This window comes from Engystomops pustulosus, chromosome 5, assembly GCF_040894005.1.
Source record: "Engystomops pustulosus chromosome 5, aEngPut4.maternal, whole genome shotgun sequence".
NCBI classification, from domain to species: Eukaryota; Metazoa; Chordata; class Amphibia; order Anura; family Leptodactylidae; genus Engystomops; species Engystomops pustulosus.
Window position 1 is genome coordinate 109,725,232 of NC_092415.1, and position 19,978 is coordinate 109,745,209.

Consider the following 19,978-nt stretch of genomic DNA (forward strand, 5'->3'; position numbering starts at 1 on the left):
ACTTAACACTACACATTATAATAAATAAAAAATAAATACATAAAAATATAAGCCCCTAAAATGTCACTTTCCCATAAAAACACTTAATAAAGTATAAAAACCATAAAAACACAAAAAACCCACGCATATTTGATATTGCCGCGTCCGTAACAATCTGCATAATAAAACAGAATCAAAACCCGTACGGTAAACGCCGGAGGAAATAACCGCAAAAAACGGTCCGAAAAAAGATAATTTTTAATTAATACCCTATAAAAAATGCTCTAAAAAGTGATTTAAAAAGTTTTATGCACCCTAAAATAAGCCCACTAAAAAGAACAACTGTTCTCGCAAAAAATAAGCCCCTAACCAGATTTGTCAGCCAAAAAATAAAAAAGTTATGCATATGAAAAGATGGTGATGCTAAAATGAATAAGATTTTCTCCACATTAGTTTTTATTCAGTACAATTGAATAAAATACACAAAACCCCCACATATTTGGTATCCCTGCGTCCGTAACAATCTGCATAATAAAACAGAATCGTTATTAGATCCGCAAAGTGAACCCCGTAAAAAACAACCTCAAAAAACTCTCTCTGAAAAAAAGATGATTTTTTATTAATGCCCTTTAAAAATGCTCTAAAAAGTGATTTTAAAAAGTTACGCAATCTAAAATAAGACCACTAAAAAGAACCATCCTTCTCGCAAAAAATAAGCCCTTAAACCAATTTGTGAGGTGAAAAATAAAAAAGTTATGCATATGAAAGTCGGTGATGCTAAAATTAACAACAATTTCGCCAAATTACTTTTTATTCAGTACAAATGGGAAAAAATAAAAAATATATATAAATGAAGTATTTTCGTAATCGTGGCGACCCATAGAATAAAAATAGAAAACTGTTTTTATGGTATGGTTAACGGCCAAAAAAAAAACACATAAAAATTTTCCTAAAAATTGATGATTTTCATTTCCTCCACCAACAAAGAGTTAATTAAATCTCACCAATTAGCTATAGATGCCCCAAAATTACGTACCAGAAAAGTGCATCTCATGTGGCAAAAGAAATAAGCCCCTATAGGTCCACAATAAAAAAAAGAAAAAAATTATAGCATGTACAATGTGACATAGCAAATCTGATCTGGATGGCGCCTCCTTCCCTTCTATGCCCGGCCGTGCGCCCATACAGCAGGTTACCACCACATATGGGGTATCCGTGTACTCGGGAGAGATTGGGTAACAAACTTTGTGGAGCCTTTTTTCATTTAATCCATTGTAAATGTTTAATTTTCCACCCAAAATGAGTGTATTGTGAAAAAATATTGCAATTTGCAGACTGCACCTCCATTTTGTTTTAACCCCTATAAAACACGTAAAGGGTTAACAAACTTCTTAAAAAAGGTTTTTCATACGTTGAGGGGTGTAGTTTCCACAATGGGATAATTTATGAGTCTAGCTATTATATAGGCCTCTCAGTGTCAATTAAAAGTTGAGCAGGTCCATCTAAATACAGGTTTTGGTGATTTTACAAAAAATGTGAAAAATGGCACCTAAATTCTGAGCCTCATAACATTCTAGTAAAATATGTGGAATCTTAAAAAACCATGCCAACATAAAGCAGACATTTGGGAAATGTAAGTTATGAATTTATTTGGGTGCTTTGACTATCTGCATCAAAAGTAGAGAATTTAGAACGTTGAAAATAAAGAATTTTTCCAAATTTTTTCCAAATTTTGTTTTTTTTTCATAACTAAACGCAAAAGATTTCATCCAAATTTTTAAACTAATTTGAAGTACTATGTGTCACGAGAAAACAATCTCAAAATCCCCTGGATATCTCATAGCGTTCCCACGCTATAACCACTTATAGTGACACAGGCCAGATTTGAAAAATGGGGCCGCGTCCTTTAGGCCAAAAGAGGCTGCGTCCCGTAGGGGTTAACACCTGAAGAGCCTCACTCAAATTATCTCTCCATTGGCCATATGAGGTATCTGATTGATTTAATTTTTTCAAGGCTGCCTTCAACATCCCATTCATGCGTTCTATTAAACCGGCAGCTTGTGGGTAATATGGCATGTGATACACCCACTGGATGTTGTTCTCGTGGGCATAATCTTTCACCTGTTGTCCTGTGAAATGTGACCCATTATCTGACTGTATTTGTAAAGGCACCCCATAGAACTGTGTGATCATTTCCAGGGTGCGCAACGTACTCCATTGAGTTGCGGCCTTGCAGGGAAACCCTACCATCAGTCCTGAATAGGTGTCCACTGCGGTACAAACATATTTGCACCCTCTGCTTTCTGATAAGGGCCCTATGAAATCAATTTGCCATATCTGTGCTGGTAATTGTCCTCTGGCTATGTGCCCCATTACAGTGTGTGGAACCTCCCGTTTCTGTGAGTGTTGACATATGGGGCACTGCAAAATTGTCTCTTTTATAATGTCCATGGTTAGGGGCACTCCTCTCTCTTGTGCCCACCTGTAAGTGGCTTTCTCTCCCAAATGTCCTGATTTGTTGTGTGCCCAAACGGCTGTACCCTGAAGCCATGCCTGAATCTCACCGGTACTTGCGTGGTTTCCACTAGCGGGTTCGGCCGTTCTGATTGCTGCTGCTTTATCTGCTTCAGAGTTAAACAAACGTTCAAGTGAGTCAGTTGGCACATGAGCATCCACATGAAATACAGTAGTTACAGTTTGCTGCACTATCTCTTCGATTTGCTCCCAAACCTCTTTTCCCCATACCTCTTTCCCATGAATAAGCCAGTTGTATTTTTTCCAACCCATCATCCAAGTAGCCAATCCATTTGCTACTGACCATGAGTCAGTATACAGATGACACATTCCACCTTTCTCAAATGCTAGTGCAAGGAAAACAGCATATAACTCTGCATATTGGCTGCTCTTGCCATCTCCTTCCATTGTCAAATGTTTACCTAATTTGGGATTGTAGGCTACACTTTTCCATTTTCTCTTCCCACTCACATACCTGGCTGAGCCATCAGTAAACCAAGTATGTTGTTGTTGTTCTTCAGTGAGATCTTCATAGCTTTTTCCCCATTTCACTGGTGATTCTTCCATCACCTGTGTGGTTATTGGAGGATTGTCTTCTTCTGTGATTTCTGCTATTTTCTCATGCAGAGAGGCGGTCCCGCCTTCTCCTGCTTTGGCTCTCTCAGAAATGTACCATTTCCATTTTATGATACTTTGTTCCTGAGCATGTCCTACCCTATTGGTCTTTGGGTTTGACAGTACCCATTGCATTATGGGTATTGTTGGTCTTATCAATACTTCATGTCCAATTGTCAGTTGTTCGGTTTCAACAAGAGCCCAGTAACATGCCAGCAACTGTTGTTCAAAGGGCGTGTATTTTTCTCCAGCATCTGGTAATTTCCTGTTCCAAAATCCAAGAGGAACTCTTTTTCCTCCCTGTTTTTGCCAAAGAGACCAGGTGGCATACATATGTCGGACTGTCACATGCAATTCCACCTGTCCAGCTGCCATAGGCCATAGGTCCACTGCCTGCTGTATGGCTTCTTTAGCAGCTTCGAATGCAACTTGTTGTTCTTCTTCCCACTGAAATTCATATTTTTTCCGGGTCACTTTGTACAAGGGAGCCAGCAATTGTCCCAAGTGTGGGATATGCTGTCTCCAGAATCCAAATAGTCCTATGTAGGACTGTGTTTCTTGTTTAGACTTTGGGGTTGGGAAATTAATAATTTTTTGTCGGGCTTTGGGAAGGATCTCCCTATGCCCCTTGTTCCATTGAATTCCAAGGAATTTCACTACCTCAGCCGGTCCTTGGACTTTGGCCTCATTGATTTCCCAACCTTTTGCTCGCATATGGGCCAGAAGAATTTTCAATTGTTCCTCCACTTGCTCTTTGCTTTTCCCCTGTATCATTATATCATCGATATAATGAGAAAACTGCATTCCAGCTGGAAGTGTAATTTCATCCAGATGTTCAGCCACAACTCGATGACAGATGGTTGGCTGTGCAACCAACCTTGTGGCAACCTGGTGAAGGTATATTGCCTACCTAACCAGGTGAAAGCAAACTGATCTTGTGCTTTTTGTTCAATGGGAATAGTAAAGAATGCATTAGCCAAATCTATCACAGCATACCAAGTTCCTGAGTGGCTTTGAATAGTCTCCACTATTGTTATGGTGTCTGGTACTGCGGCTGTCAATGGGGGAGTCTGTTTGTTTAACTCCCTGTAGTCCACTGTCATCCGCCATGAGCCGTCACTTTTCTTGACAGGCCATACCGGATTATTCCAAGCAGTGGTGGTGGGCCTCATTACCCCTGCTTCCACCAGGTCTTTTATTGTTTCAGTTATTTCCTTATGTCCTCCGGGTATGCGGTATTGTTTCATCGCTACCATTTTAGCAGCAGGAGGAACATGTACTGGAGGCATTTTTACTTTTCCCACCAGTATTGGTCTCATCTGGATCTGGGATTTATTAACCCCAAATGCATATTTCCCTTCTTGTAGATGAAGGGTCATTCCTTTGAGTACATCTATACCCAAGATGTATTCGGGTACAGGGACTATTAGCACTGAATAATTTCGAATGGGTAGATTGCCAATTTTTAGTGCAACTTTTGTTTGCACTCCCATTATGACTTTTCCTCCTAGTCCCGCAATTGGAACCTTTGGTCCTTTAAATTTATTGGGGTTTCCATGTATTAAGGTAGCCTCCGCCCCTGTGTCAATTAATGCTGGGACATGTTGTACATTGCCCCCTTTCCAATGGATTCCTAATTTGACATATGGACGATCATCTCTTTTTATCCATATGGGGGCTTGGCTGGCTACCTATGCTATTTCTTCCTCACTGTCTTCCGGGACAGGAGCCGATGCATGGATGGCCATTGCCTCCTGCATCTCTTTCCATGGGTAGATATTTTGGAAATCTTCCCATGTTACTTTCTTTGGGGCTTCCAGTTTAGATTTTGTTGCTACTTTGGCGTCACTCCTTTCTTGGGTCTTAGATGCTTTCTTGGCAGACAGCACCTTTTGTTTGTAAAGACGCCAAAGTTCTCCAGTTTCTTTTCCATCTATGGTCTCTTTCTTAATTCCTGCTTTTAGGAGGGATTGGAACATCTCTTTTCGAGATACCCGATCCTCCCCTTCCTTACTTTTGTTTTGGTATCCTGGGTTGTAAGGTTTTTTATTACCTGGATGAGAGGTAGGTGCAGAGGGTTCTTTCCAGTCCCCCATGTCCTGTAGGTCTCTCATTCTGCCTAACACATTTCCCACTGGTTCTCCAGTCATAGCCACAGTCAGTGTTAGGATGACTGCTTTATAGGCTTGTGGGGCAGATTTTACCAATCTATTTCTCATGCTAGCAGTTAAAGGCATATTCAAGAAGTCATCATCAACTCCCAGAACCGGCAATGCGCTGCGCATCGCTTCTTCTTTGAGGCGTTCTATACCATCTTTCAGGGAAAACCAGGGTTTATCTGGCACTGGTATGTCTGCCTCAGTCACATACTTATCCATCATACATCTTGCCATCAGTATCAGTAAGCTTTGGTTATTTTCCTGGGGGTTTGAAGCAAAATATGTTTTCATTGCCCTTTGTATCGTAGGGTCTCTTGGTAAAGTAAGAAACTTCACAATGTCCTGGGGGTCAAAGGTGACTCCCGCTGCCCCCTGCTCATTGATACGCACCATCCATGCTATCTCACTTTCTCCTGTTTTCTGTTTGAATTGGTTGAGTATACTATCCACCTCGGACTGAGAGAAATCCTCTACAAACGTCCGAGCTCGGGTCTGCGGTGGGACAGGCACCAAAATAGCGACCCCATTTTCATCAAACATTAAATTTCCTCCGGCATCTCTTGCCTGCTCCATCCCGTGTTCAGTTCTTTCTGAACGTTTTCTTACTGGATTAGCTTTTAATCCAGGGGGATCAATGATGGGATTTGGGGGATCTTCCCACTCCGGGAAATCTTCTCCTGAGGAAGATGAATCCCATATATCACCATCCCATTTATCGGGATCCCAATCTCCTACTGATGCTACTGCAATGCTTTTGTGTACCTTCTGTTTGTTCACCTTCCCTCTTCTTTTCTTATATTTGTTCTGGGCTACTTTTACAGCAGTATTTTCTGCAATGCTCTTATAATGCTGTAGTTTATCATTCAGAAGGCGGGTATTACACTCCAACACCACCTTCTTCCCTCCCAACTCAGTTTCTGCTCTAACTGAGACTCTTTCCTATGAAGTTGTTGATTGCACTCATGCATACGTCTGTAGGCACTTGCCAATATCCAACAATGTCTGCCTAAAGCAACTGCATCACCTGACTTAACAGGGACCTCCTCTAGTATGTGTACTAGATGAAGGGCTTACTACATCACCTGTCCTAACAGGGACCTCCTCTAGTATGTGTACTTGATGAAGGGGTTACTGCATCACCTGTCCTAACAGGGACCTCCTATAGTATGTGTACTAGATCGAGGGGTTACTGCATCACCTGACCTAACAGGGACCTCCTCTAGTATGTGTACTAGATGAAGGGGTTACTGCATCACCTGTCCTAACAGGGACCTCCTCTAGTATGTGTACTAGATCGAGGGGTTACTGCATCACCTGACCTAACAGGGACCTCCTCTAGTATGTGTACTAGATCGAGGGGTTCACAGGTTTTGAGTTTACTTTCCCAGGGTTCAGCTAACCCTGATGTTCCTAATTCTTGTGCTAAGATAGAATATGGTGCCTCAGACCAGCCGGGCACTTCTATTCTCTCTGGGGTGTGATTTTTTCGCTTCCTGAACATTTTCTGATGTTTTGGCTCGGTGCCAAAAGATCGAAAATTTTGGCAATTTGCCAAGAGGTCAAATTTTGCACAGGGGTTCCCTACCTTCTTTACAACCACCCTATAATCTCAGAATGTTTGCAAAGGCTTTGGTTCTTTTGTTACAGTCTCCCGTATATTGTTGTGTTATCCGTGAGCCCACTCCACTCGCTCCTTCAATCCCACCTATCCTTCAACTCCACCGACCCGTGCAATAGGGCTGCATACGGTAAAGTTTCTGGACAGTTTTGCGGAATATCCAGCCTGGGCCTGTTCTCACAGACCGTTAACACAGCGTTTTTATACGGAATCCTGCCGACTACGCCAATTAATGTATTGCCTGTCAAAAATAAGGTGGACCTAGCGTCCTACTTACTGCGCTCACTAATATACTAATTAGGAAGGAACTACGGTCAATACAAATTTAATCTTAAACAGTAATATTTTTATTTGCTGAATAACAGATTAACAATTATTGCTTATATACTGAGTACATATTAATTAGAAAGTAAGCATCAATACATTACCGGATATTGTAGCATCACTTATCCTGACGGGGGACCTCGACAGGGCAAGGAAAATTCCGGATCAACATCACAGACCGAAGTGCGTCCACTCGAGAGTCTGGAAAAGTCCCTGCCCCCTGTCAGGATCCCCCGTCTTTTATATCATTTCATAAACAAAGGCACTATCTATTTCAGATACTGCCGCATCATCATTTTGTAACATGAAATGAACAAAGGTATTATTCCGTATTAGATACTGTCACATCATCATTTTGTAACATATGTATCAATGATCACGCGCTGGTCCTGTGCAGCGCGTGATTCTCGCTTTTAAAACTGCGTGATCACATCATGGATGAGACAAAGAACAAGGTCTTACTCCATTTTGTAAAGTCCTTATTAGAAACTTAATAGGCCACATTGTCACATTCTAATTGATGTAATTATCATTCACACTCCAAATGCTTCACATTTGTATCACAGTGAGCTAAGCTCCCGCTCCTTCCACAGTTTAAGCCATATTTTTGCCCAGATTTCAGCACTTAAGACACACTAATCATGAGCCTTAAGAAGAGGAATTTAGGCAGAGCATCCTCGGCACCCCTAGTGCGGACTTCCACACCCAGGAGAGACATCGGGAGCTTCTTTGCTGGGCCGCATGCCTCCCCTGTGCCTACACCGCACGGCCCCAGAGCGGAACTCCAGCCCGGTGATGTCGCCAATCAAATCCGGTACACGGGAGGCAAGATTGAGTACTGCTTGTGGAATGGACACCACAGGCATCGGAACACTTGGCTAGCGCCACTGCTACATAGTCTCCCACAATGGCTGCCAGCAGCGCCGCTTCGCGTAATGGCCGACCGACACAAGCGGCCGATGTTCGGCGGAGAGCAACCATGTTGCAATGTGACCAGGGGCCTAGAGCCCAAATGATCACTTGTGTCCGTCCTGGACCCTGCAGAAACCACAACTGATGACCTATCTACCAAGTGGAACATGACAACCCCAACACCTGGAGGAAGTCACGATACCTAACCAGGGACTAATCCAGAAAAGAAACAACAGTGCCTGGCACCACATAACGTTCTGTCCTCACCGAGGCCCTTCTGTACCGGCGCATCTGGGCCATGCTGCCGAGCAGCACCCAGAGCCAGGCGGTCCTCATGCCTCCCCCATCATACACACTCAACCACCTTCTCCACCCTGGGTATTTTTCAGCCAGCAATGATAAGATCACCACCGGGAGCTTGCCAGGGCCTTGCATATCTCCGCTTTTGGCCTTTGGCCGGTCTCCCCAGCCCTGGAGTGGGGACTAAGCACTTGTCTAATGGGAGCACTCTCCATCTACAGCAGTGATGGGCAACCTTTTGAGCTTGGTGTGTCAAAATTTGCCAAAAAACCAAGCATAACTCGGGTGCTGTGTCACCTTTAGAAAAAAACCTAATTTAATAACATGTCCAGCAGCGGCCTCCCCTTATTAATAACATGTCCAGCAGCGGCCTCCCTTATTAATAACATTTCCAGCAGCGTCCTCCCCTTATTAATAACATGTCCAGCAGCGGCCTCCCCTTATTAATAACATGTCCAGCAGCGGCCTTCCTTTTCTAATAAAATGCCCCAGCGGCCTCCCTTTACTATTAAAATGCCCCTAGCGGCCTTCCTTTACTACTAAAATACCCCTAGCGGCCTCCCTTTACTATTAAAATACCCCTAGCCGCCTCCCTTTACTACTAAAATACCCCTAGCCGCCTCATTTTACTACTAAAATACCCCTAGCTGCCTCCCTTTAAATATAATATAATAATAAACTTATATACTTACCCAGTGATGTCTTCTTCCCTGTAGCTTTACTGCAGGTCTGGCGATAATGGCGGCTCGGCTCCTCCAGGTTGCACCACGCGCCTGGGGTTACGTGACTGACGTAACCTGACGTCAGGTCGCCTCAGTCACGTGACGAGTAGAGCCGGAGGAGTTGCAGATGGTGGGCGGACCAACGCGGCACCAGACAGGTAAGCAGGGGGCAGAAACACAGGGACGCATGCTGGACATTAACACAGGGGCAGCACATTACACAGGGGCAGCACATTACGCAGGGCGCTGGGCGGCCGCGTGTCACCAAAAATGGCTACGCGTGACAGTGCTGACAAGCGTGTCATAGGTTCGCCATCACTGGTCTACAGCCTCTATGCCATGCCAGTCACGAGATAGGGCCCCGCCATACCGATAACCACAGTGGACGGAAAGAGGCTAACCATTTCTGTCTGAAACCTCGCAAGGAGCCTCTTGCTCCCCGACACCTATTTTTATCTCTCCAGACTGTCCTCTTGCTCACTCCCCTAAAGGGGTAGAAGTGTCTAACCAGATGGCATTTAGTCCGGAACATCCATCGTTTCAAGTAGCCTCCTCACCATCATCATATAACCCTATCCAGCCTTCCTTAGAGGGTCTAGCGGACTTGCACACATTCAAATCTCAGCTGTGGGCGATTTCTACAAAGAAAGACATGGAGTGTTATATTTCAAGACTTGAACAATCATTTAGTGTGGAGATAGCGGGGATTAAAGAAGAAGTTCAACAACTGTCACCGTGTGGCTGCTTACAGCTCCTCCCCAAATTGTCTAGATTGACATTGCTTAAGAGAAAGGCTCTGAAGCCACTGCTGGACTCCCTACATCAAAGAAAAATAGCCTACTCATGGGGATTCCCCTTCCATCTCCAGATTCACCACTGGGGCAAGGTTCATGTTGTATGCCATCCTGCTGAGGTTCCCAGAGTGACTGAGGAACTCAATATCGCTGCGCCTGACATTTTGACATGGCCGTCCTTGCCAGTATTTCTGGATCTCGAGGCTCCACCTCAGCCCCAGCGACCCTCAGACGGAGACCAAGACAAGATCCGGAGAGGAGATGACGGCGTGGAAGACCAGAGGTCCCCCCTCACTGAAGCCACACCAGTCTCCTGGTGTGAATGTCATGTAACCTCTTCATGTTAGTAACCTACTTTAGCTCACCACATTGCTCTAATTACTCTTTTAGTTTCTCAGTTGAAATCTTCATACTTATTCTGAGTTCAGTTTTTCTTACACGGCGGCCTGTGGATTTGGCCTCTTCTATAGTTAGTTTCAACCCCTTACTGGGGACTCGCATTCAGCTGGGCTATGTACGTATTTACTTGTTTCCCCACACGTGAGACCTGACTAGAAACTCTTGTCGTCTTGGTCTTCTTCCACTTTCTCTCTTTTTGTCTTCTCTTAGTGCATGTTTTTCCTTCCCCCTCTCCTTTTCTGTTCTCCCTTTTCTTCTCCTTTTCTGTGACACGTCGTCTATTCCTATCTTTTTTTAAATCCAATCTTTTTTATTGAACATTTTTCAAATTTTACAATCACACAATCTTCCTTCCACTTCAGATATACTCCCTTCTCCAGCCTTATTATCTTATTCATTTTATTGATATATTCCTGCTTATCAGGAGAGGTAACCTGGATCCAGTGATATGCAATTAATTTCCTTGCCTGGCACAGCATCCTGGCTATCCCTAGCTTTGCTCCCCTCTCATCCACCACCTCCTCCACCAGTCCCAAAACACATATATTAGGAGTAGCAGGAAGTTGCATACACTATCCTTCCCAGCCCCATCACCTCCCTAGAAAAGGTTTCCAGATGAGGACATTCCCACATCATGTGTAGCAAGTGTGCACCCTCACAGCCACACAGAGGGTAATTGTCATCACTCCTTATTCCAATCTTATGCAACCACACAGGAGTTCTATAAGTGCTGTGACATAATAATTGGAAAAGCCTCTGCTTCTCACTAGGAGACAATTCAGGTGTCCAAGCTAGTATAGATGCAGGGCCGACGCTATGGGTAGGCAAGATGAGCATTTGCCCAGGGCCCCCTGAAAGAGGAGAATTGCTTCTTTCAAATGAATCCAGAATAACTCTCACCAGCCTGTTTGCAAGCATTTTAGCGATGAGCTTGACATCTGTACATAGGAGTGTTATGGGGCGGTAGGACTACGGCAGCAACTGATTTTTATCGGGTTTAGGGATCAGTACTATTATGGCTTGTCATGAATAGTAGCTGCCATCTCAAGAAGTTTGGGCAACAGCACCCCTTGATAGTTTTTTAACAGCTCCCCGGGGAGGCCATCTACTCCTGGGCTTTCCCATTTTGAAAACTCATCATTGCCTGCTCTAGTTCCTCCAAGGTTATAGGCCCATCTAAAAACTCATCATTGCCTGCTCTAGTTCTTCCAAGGTTACGGGGCCATCTAAAAATGCTCCTCTGATAAGTTTCTTATGGTGACAGATGCCAGAAAATCACGTATCTCTGTATCGTTATACCCCAGCCTAGATTCATAAATGTCAATAAAGTATTGCTACATTACTCTCATCACCCCTTCATCTGTATAGACTATTGTACCATCCTGGTCCTGAAGTGCGGCAATATGCGTTGACCCTTTTTGTGCCCTAATAATCGTTGCCAACAGATGTCCCGTACCTTCTTCCTCAATAAAATATTTTTGTTGGGTAAAGAACTGTTTGGCCTCCGCCGTCTGTTGGTAATGGGCCTTAAGGAGATCTTGTGCTGCCATCCATTCCTCCCTATTTATATTTGTCGAGTCTAGCACATACCTTTCTTCTGCATCTATGACTCTCTGTTGCAGGGCCACAAGGTAGTCCCACTTCCTAGCTTTATGACCACAAATTTTGTAATGGAATAATCCTCTGATGGAGTATTTTAAGGCATCCCACAGCCAATGGGCATATACAGTGTCCTGGTTGTCCCTCACAAAATCGTTAACAACCTCCTCAAATTCACCTTTTAGCTCAAGTATTTGTAACCAGAAGGGGTTGAGACGCCACAGACTTCCCAGGACTGCAGCCCTAATCAGCATAACCAACACGGGGGAGTGGTCTGAGATGCCTCTGGGGGTATAAGTAACATCCCTAACTTGCTGTATTAACAGGTTATTACCTATAGCCATATTGATTCTAGAAAGGGAATTATGAGAAGTGGACATGCAGGAATATTACCATGTATCCGGATATCGAAGCCTCTACTTATCATATAAACCCACCTCTTGCAAGAGTCGTGCTAGCACAGTAGATGTCCCCCCAACTATCCCACCCACTGGCGAGAACCGGTCTAAACTGGGATTAGGGCATTGGTTGAAATCCCCGATTATAAAGATAGGGAGTCCAGAAGCAGCATAATACTGAAAATCTTTTTGAGCACCATCCTTATACCGTCCCTCTGGATCTACGTGGGTGTCAAGGCACTCAAACAGAATCTGTCTGTTGATAAGTACACTGACTCCCCTGTGTTAAATACATAGGGGCACATTTACTTACCCGTCCCATTGACGCCGCCGATTATGATCTTGCAACACAATTTGGTTTTTAAATTCTGCGGTTTGTCTGAATTAGTTGGGTTGTCCGACGTCCAAGCCCCCGATTTGTGTTGCATGCAAGCCGGCGCCAATGCACCACAATCCAATCGCGGGCGCCAAAAACCTGGGGCAATTCAGCGCAAAATGAAAAAATTCCTGAATTGCTTAGTAAATGTGCCCCATAGAGTGGTACTCTGCTCCAACCCACGCCCTTCTAAGCCCATGCAAGGAATATGCAACCAGATGGGTCTCCATCAAGCATACAACTGTGGGTTGTTATTGCTGAATGGCATTAAAAACAGCGTAACGCTTGGAGGAAGACCCCTAACATTCCATGCTATTATGTGCCTGTGTGTCGCCATGGCCAGTGATTAACAAGATATTGACGTGATGCCACAGGAACCCAGCTTTTGCTTATGTACCTTTCCATGTCCTCTTGATCTTGTTCCTGTCTCCACTAATCTGCTGTACGATCCCTCCCAAAACAATCTAAACACATTCCCCAAATAGACATTCCACCTATTGAACCCGGTACTTGAGGTCACACTCATCTGGTACTTTGATTGTGTAACAGTAGCTAACAAAAAACACTGTACGGAGCTGGCCTCCCGCTTAGCTCCAGGAGAATAACTTCCTGCACCCACTGACGTCCATATAGTATTAAATATTAAACTTATAACATATATATATATATATATATATATATATATATACACACACACTCACCGGCCACTTTATTAGGTACACCATGCTAGTAACGGGTTGGACCCCCTTTTGCCTTCAGAACTGCCTCAATTCTTCGTGGCATAGATTCAACAAGGTGCTGGAAGCATTCCTCAGAGATTTTGGTCCATATTGACATGATGGCATCACACAGTTGCCGCAGATTTGTCGGCTGCACATCCATGATGCGAATCTCCCGTTCCACCACATCCCAAAGATGCTCTATTGGATTGAGATCTGGTGACTGTGGAGGCCATTTGAGTACAGTGAACTCATTGTCATGTTCAAGAAACCAGTCTGAGATGATTCCAGCTTTATGACATGGCGCATTATCCTGCTGAAAGTAGCCATCAGATGTTGGGTACATTGTGGTCATAAAGGGATGGACATGGTCAGCAACAATACTCAGGTAGGCTGTGGCGTTGCAACGATGCTCAATTGGTACCAAGGGGCCCAAAGAGTGCCAAGAAAATATTCCCCACACCATGACACCACCACCACCAGCCTGAACCGTTGATACAAGGCAGGATGGATCCATGCTTTCATGTTGTTAACGCCAAATTCTGACCCTACCATCCGAATGTCGCAGCAGAAATCGAGACTCATCAGACCAGGTAACGTTTTTCCAATCTTCTACTGTCCAATTTCGATGAGCTTGTGCAAATTGTAGCCTCAGTTTCCTGTTCTTAGCTGAAAGGAGTGGCACCCGGTGTGGTCTTCTGCTGCTGTAGCCCATCGGCCTCAAAGTTCGACATACTGTGCTTCCAGAGATGTTCTTCTGCCTACCTTGGTTGTAACGGGTGGTGATTTGAGTCACTGTTGCCTTTCTATGAGCTCGAACCAGTCTGCCCATTCTCCTCTGACCTCTGGCATCAACATGGCATTTCCACCCACAGAACTGCCGCTCACTCGATGTTTTTTCTTTTTCGGACCATTCTCTGTAAACCCTAGAGATGGTTGTGCGTGAAAATCCCAGTAGATCAGCAGTTTCTGAAATACTCAGACCAGCCCTTCTGGCACCAACAACCATGCCACGTTCAAAGGCCTCAAATCACCTTTCTTCCCCATACTGATGCTCGGTTTGAACTGCAGGAGATTGTCTTGACCATGTCTACATGCCTAAATGCACTGAGTTGCCGCCATGTGATTGGCTGATTAGAAATTAAGTGTTAATGAGCAGTTGGACAGGTGTACCTAATAAAGTGGCCGGTGAGTGTGTGTATATATATATATATATATATATATAATGCACAGGATGTTTGTAAACCATTTTAGCCCACAGAATACAGTCCTTTCCACCATAATAACCTGTAAGAGAAACTTGGAAGATTCAATAGAAGGCTACATGTGCAGTGATGAATGACCCTTGTAAACAGATACTTGTTGGACATATGTTCACTATAGCTTGCTTATGACCACCCCCTTTCAATTTCTTTTTCTGATAGGATTTTGTGGTGTCATTTGACGAGGCCACAGGGCAAAACATGCCATTTCAGGACCACCTTCATATTTACCTATCAATAGCGGACCTTGACCAGGTTACTTTCTTAACAGAGTCTGTTTTATGCAGGGAACGGTTCCTGTTGGGGTGGCAGCTGTTTAGGGCTGAGGCCCCAAGTTGAAGCTTATAGGGTGTAATAGGTCTACACCAAATAGGGTGTAATAGGGATAGTTTCTCCAGTCCCAGGAAGCAACGGCTTTACTGAACCCACCTAAACCATGGCCTCATATGCTCATATGTCACTGTGGTGACTTAATCAACGAGTTACGACAAGCCTAAAGTGACGTTCCTAAGGAACACCTGCCCCATAACCCTTATTGTTATATGGAGTGTGGGGAATTGCTCTGGTAGTTGACTGGTAGCAGTGCAGGAAGCAGTGACACACGCAGGTTTAAAGTCCAATTTAAGTGTTTAATCACACTTGCAAAACAGAACACAACTTCAGCCTTGGCTTAGGCACATGCAAAAAAAACATTACAAAAGTAATTCCTGCCCGGCTAGGCGCTGGCTAATACATTTGAAGGACCCTAGCTATCCGGGTACCAGGCTGCCTGGCACCTGCTCTTGGCCAGCAGCAAGACAGGAGACCCTCAGTTACTTTTGCTGTGAGAATGCAATCTCGCTTTCAGCTCTCCAGGTAGGGCCTCTCCTACTGCTTCTGGCCTGCAGACTAAATCAGGCCCTAACGAGGCCTGTGACCCGCACCTGTGGGCATTTCACAAACCCAGGACCGAAGCCCGGGTGGAGAAGAAGTCCCACTACCAGTCTACCCCTACTCCATAATAAGCAGGCCCAGTACGGACATTACAAATGTGTCTGTGTTAGCTAGGCCAACACAGACAAAACAACTATTCCTGCTTATCATGTCTGCATTAACCCTTGGGTTACTGCAGACAAATCCAGGGCTTTTACCACACACCCTTCATCTGCCTGTAGGACAGATAGCGGTTTTCCCAAATGACACCTCTCACTTTCTTACAGGAGGTATTTGTTTATGGCTTTGTACACGCTATATATTAAGCTGGTACTAGATACGTTAAGTCAGTTCACCTACCTGTGGCAGTACAGCCTTTTACTACAAAAAAAAATTCTCGTTTTTTTATTTAATACATATTAACATTTAAGTGTAAAATCTTCTTGTTTTGTGGTGCCAGTTAATATTAAATATACAACAATTAACAACAATGCAGATAAGCAGTGTTTTTCAAAACCCTTTGTGATATTACGTATATGTTCCATTATTCTAATTTTGAGAGATCTATTACAGTCCAAGTATTGTCTTTAACATGAGGATTTGATAATTTAGATTACTCCTATAGAGTAACAAGTTAATTTTTCTTTAAACTGGTATTCCCATCTGGGCATTAACATTTAATTTAATTCATTTGTCAAATGTAAAAATTTCTTCAATGGGATGTTATTTAAAAAAAAATTCCTGTGTGAAGATAATTTCTCATAAATGTAGCCATGTTGTCCCTTAGCTTTCTCGGATATGACCACCCTGCACTCTGGCAGCAATGGCTAGACATGCGCTGTTAAGCCCTGCCTGACCTGCTGGATTCTGCGATCATTACTACAGGACGGCTGTGGGACATGCAGTAACTCCCAGACATTTCATATATAAAAACTTTTTGTTTCTATGCGCAATCACTCCAGCAGAGGTGGCCGTATCCAAGGACACAGTCTTGTTTCTTTTTTTTTTTGTTTAACTGTATTTTTTATTTGTGTTTTTCATACAAGTAAGGTAAAGAACTTTACGCAAGATGTACAATTTTTACCGGAATTCCGGTCATAGAACTTAAGAATTAGTGATTACAATAAACTTGTTACAAACATTTGTATCAAACAACAAAGTTATAATAAGGAAGAGGAGAAGAGAGGAGTACAAACAATTAAGTCTGTTCCACTCTAAACATGACATTTTACATCATCATCCACCTTAATCATATAATTATATTAAAACGCAAGACTACCTAAACACGAGACAGACATATCAGGGAGGGGAGGGCGGGCGGGGAGGGGAGTAACTCTAACTGCCCAGATCCAGACAAAGTGCAATTATATCGGTACCTAGGTAATTGTCTTATGAGATCGTTGCCCAGTACATGTCCCATGAACACCATACTTTATGAAAAAGATCCATTTGGTTATTCATGGAGGCCGTCATTGTCTCCATACTCCGGACTTCTCTCACCCTGGTTAACAACTGAGTGTGGGTTGGGGGGGTTCGCCTTTTCCAGTGTTGTGCAATCAAGCATCGAGCGGCCGTAAGAATGTGTAAACAAAGTTTCTTAGTAGCTTTAGCCATGGGGAAATCAGTGATGTTTAGCAGATAAAACAGCGGATTCAATGGGATATCTATATTAATGATCTCCTTAACTAGTTTCCTTACATTCTCCCAGAACGGTTGTATAAGAATGCAAGTCCAGAAGATGTGTTGCAAGGATCCCCTTTCTAGCCCACATCTCCAACATCTGTCTGATACATTAGGAAATATTTGAAGCAAGAAGGCAGGGGTGTGATACCAGTGAAGCAACAATTTGTATTGATTTTCCTTGTATGTTGTACACAAGGAAGTCTGGGCCGCATATTGCCATATTCGTTGCCAGGTCTCCTGTGGAATTGGGGCCCCTACTATTTCCTCCCATTTTGCCATATACGGATGAGTTGGAAGAGTCTTTGGGTCAGGATGTAACAATAACAAATATATGGCGTAGATTAGTCCTGCCACAGTCTTGTTTCTAAGGGACCATATGGCTACATTTGTGATAATTTGTCTTCACACAGGTAATTTTTTTCTAATAACATTTAATTAAAAATATGTATGAATATGACAGATTAAATTAAATGTGAAGGCTGAGTCTTGTCTGTAGGAACAATTTTATTATTTAAATTCAGTGCCCTGGTGTAAATTATAGGGGATTGTTCTTTACTAGAGATGAGCGAGCACTAAACTTTCCCCGATGCTAGAGTGCTCGTATCGAATAATGAACCCCTTTGAAGTCAACGGGAGACTCGAGCATTTTTCAAGGGGACCAAGGCTCTGCAATAATGTCATTTTATTGAGAAATAAGGAAGTCAGTCCTGTTTGTTTTTTTATTCAATAGAATATTTGTGAAACTTCAAAAAGGAGAATGACCCATGTTAAACATCTGCAATGTGTTCTTCACACATATTGTTCTTCACATGCTATTGTGAAGAACACCGTTCGGCACTAATGTCTTCTGATAAGTTAGCAGATGTACGGAAACATCTGCAATGTGTTCTTCAGTGTGTTCTTCACTTAAATGATCCTGTGTTCACTGTTTTCACTGTGTTCTTCACTGTGTTTCCTTAAGTAAAAGCTCGATCTCGAGCAGGCGAAATACTCGTCCGAGCAACGAGACGTTTCGAGAACGCTAATACACGAACAAGCATCAAGCTCGGACAAGTATGCTCGCTCATCTCTATTCTTTACCAATAATTTTATCTTCCTTTCTAAAATTCCAATATTTACCTATAATTCTTTTAACTGCTTTATATTGTTCATTATACATCAAAAAATTTATTTCCAAATTTCTAGCCTTTTCCTAAGAGGATTGAAGGATATAGATTTCTTTTTCTTGAATTTTCCTTTCAATGCTGCGGATTCAACTTCAAATTGTTCTATATTGGTATAATTCCTCCTCAACCGTCTATATTGGCTAAAAGTAGTGTTCTATAACCAATTTGTGCTCAATATATAACTATTTTTACAATATATTACTTTTTTTTCAATATAATACATTTGTAGAATTTATTACACTCTAGATCTTCACCCACCACTCTTATTTCTAGATCTAAAATTCTATCTTCTCTTTACTTACACTGTGAGTAAATGTAAAATTATTGTTAAGTTGGCATAAAAAGCCCTGAAAACCCTCTTCTGTCCCCTTCTAAATTAACATTTAAAATATGTACCTACACCTTATTTCATATTTCAGTTACACATTTGTTCCATATAGCAATAATAAGAAAAACTAAATGAAAAGGAGGTCAGGCAGGTGTAGCGTTTCACTTTCATTCCACCCGTCTCAAGAAACCCCATTTACATTTTGCTTTTAAAAGCACCTCATTTTTTTAATAAGATGCGTATTTCATATATTCAAATGTCCTGACTACATCATAAGAGAAACTCCATGAAAAAGGTTCATATTGTACAGCCCAATTGAGAACGATACCAAAACAGTATTAGTAGCAAGTGTAAAACAGGTAGGCAGCACAGTGAGAAACAAAGGGGATTCAATTCGCTATGGGTATTAGAAAGACCAATAAAGATAAAGAAGATAATTATGTACTGTATATGGAGAATTTTACCCCTTCAGGTTTTTTGTGTTTTCTTTTTTTTTTTAAATGAGGACTAGTCTTCTGGATAAATTATAATTCCCTGGGACACCATTTACTATTCTGTACCACATACTGTAAAATTATTCTATATGTGTTTAAATTGGCAAAAACAAACAGTTGTGCCAAATTCAAATGGGCTTTGTTTATATGCCTTTCATGTCCAGATTGTAGCAGAGTTAACATGTTACTTATGTTAACATGTAACTTGCCCTGTTAGGATTTGTTTTGGATTGAAATAGCTTTTGATTTCAGTGAATATGACTGCCTAATGCTGTATGTCCATATTTTAGTGCGTTCAGTGCAGAGGCAACTAGACTGGAGTTACCAGTAAGTTCTACTCCTCTCCTGATGTCAATAAACGAGTCTATTCTCACAGGTATTGGCTAGAATGGAGTGCATAAAAGGAAGAGAAGGAAGCAATTATTTGAGTGCTTACTTCTAGTCTGTTTAGTCCCAGCATTATAGGTAACCTGTTCAGTGCAGAGACAAGAAGAATGGAGTTACCAGAAGTAGGTCCTACTTCTGGAGTCAGTAATATAATCTCATCTGTGTCATATTGGCTAGAATAGAGTGGATAAAAGGTAGAATGGGTAAAAGTCTTTTCCAGGCAATAGAAATAGGTCCATATTCTAGTCTGTTCAGTGCAAAGGCGATTAGAATGTAGTTCCCAGAATTAAATTAATCTAGTCTCTTCTCACTAGTAGA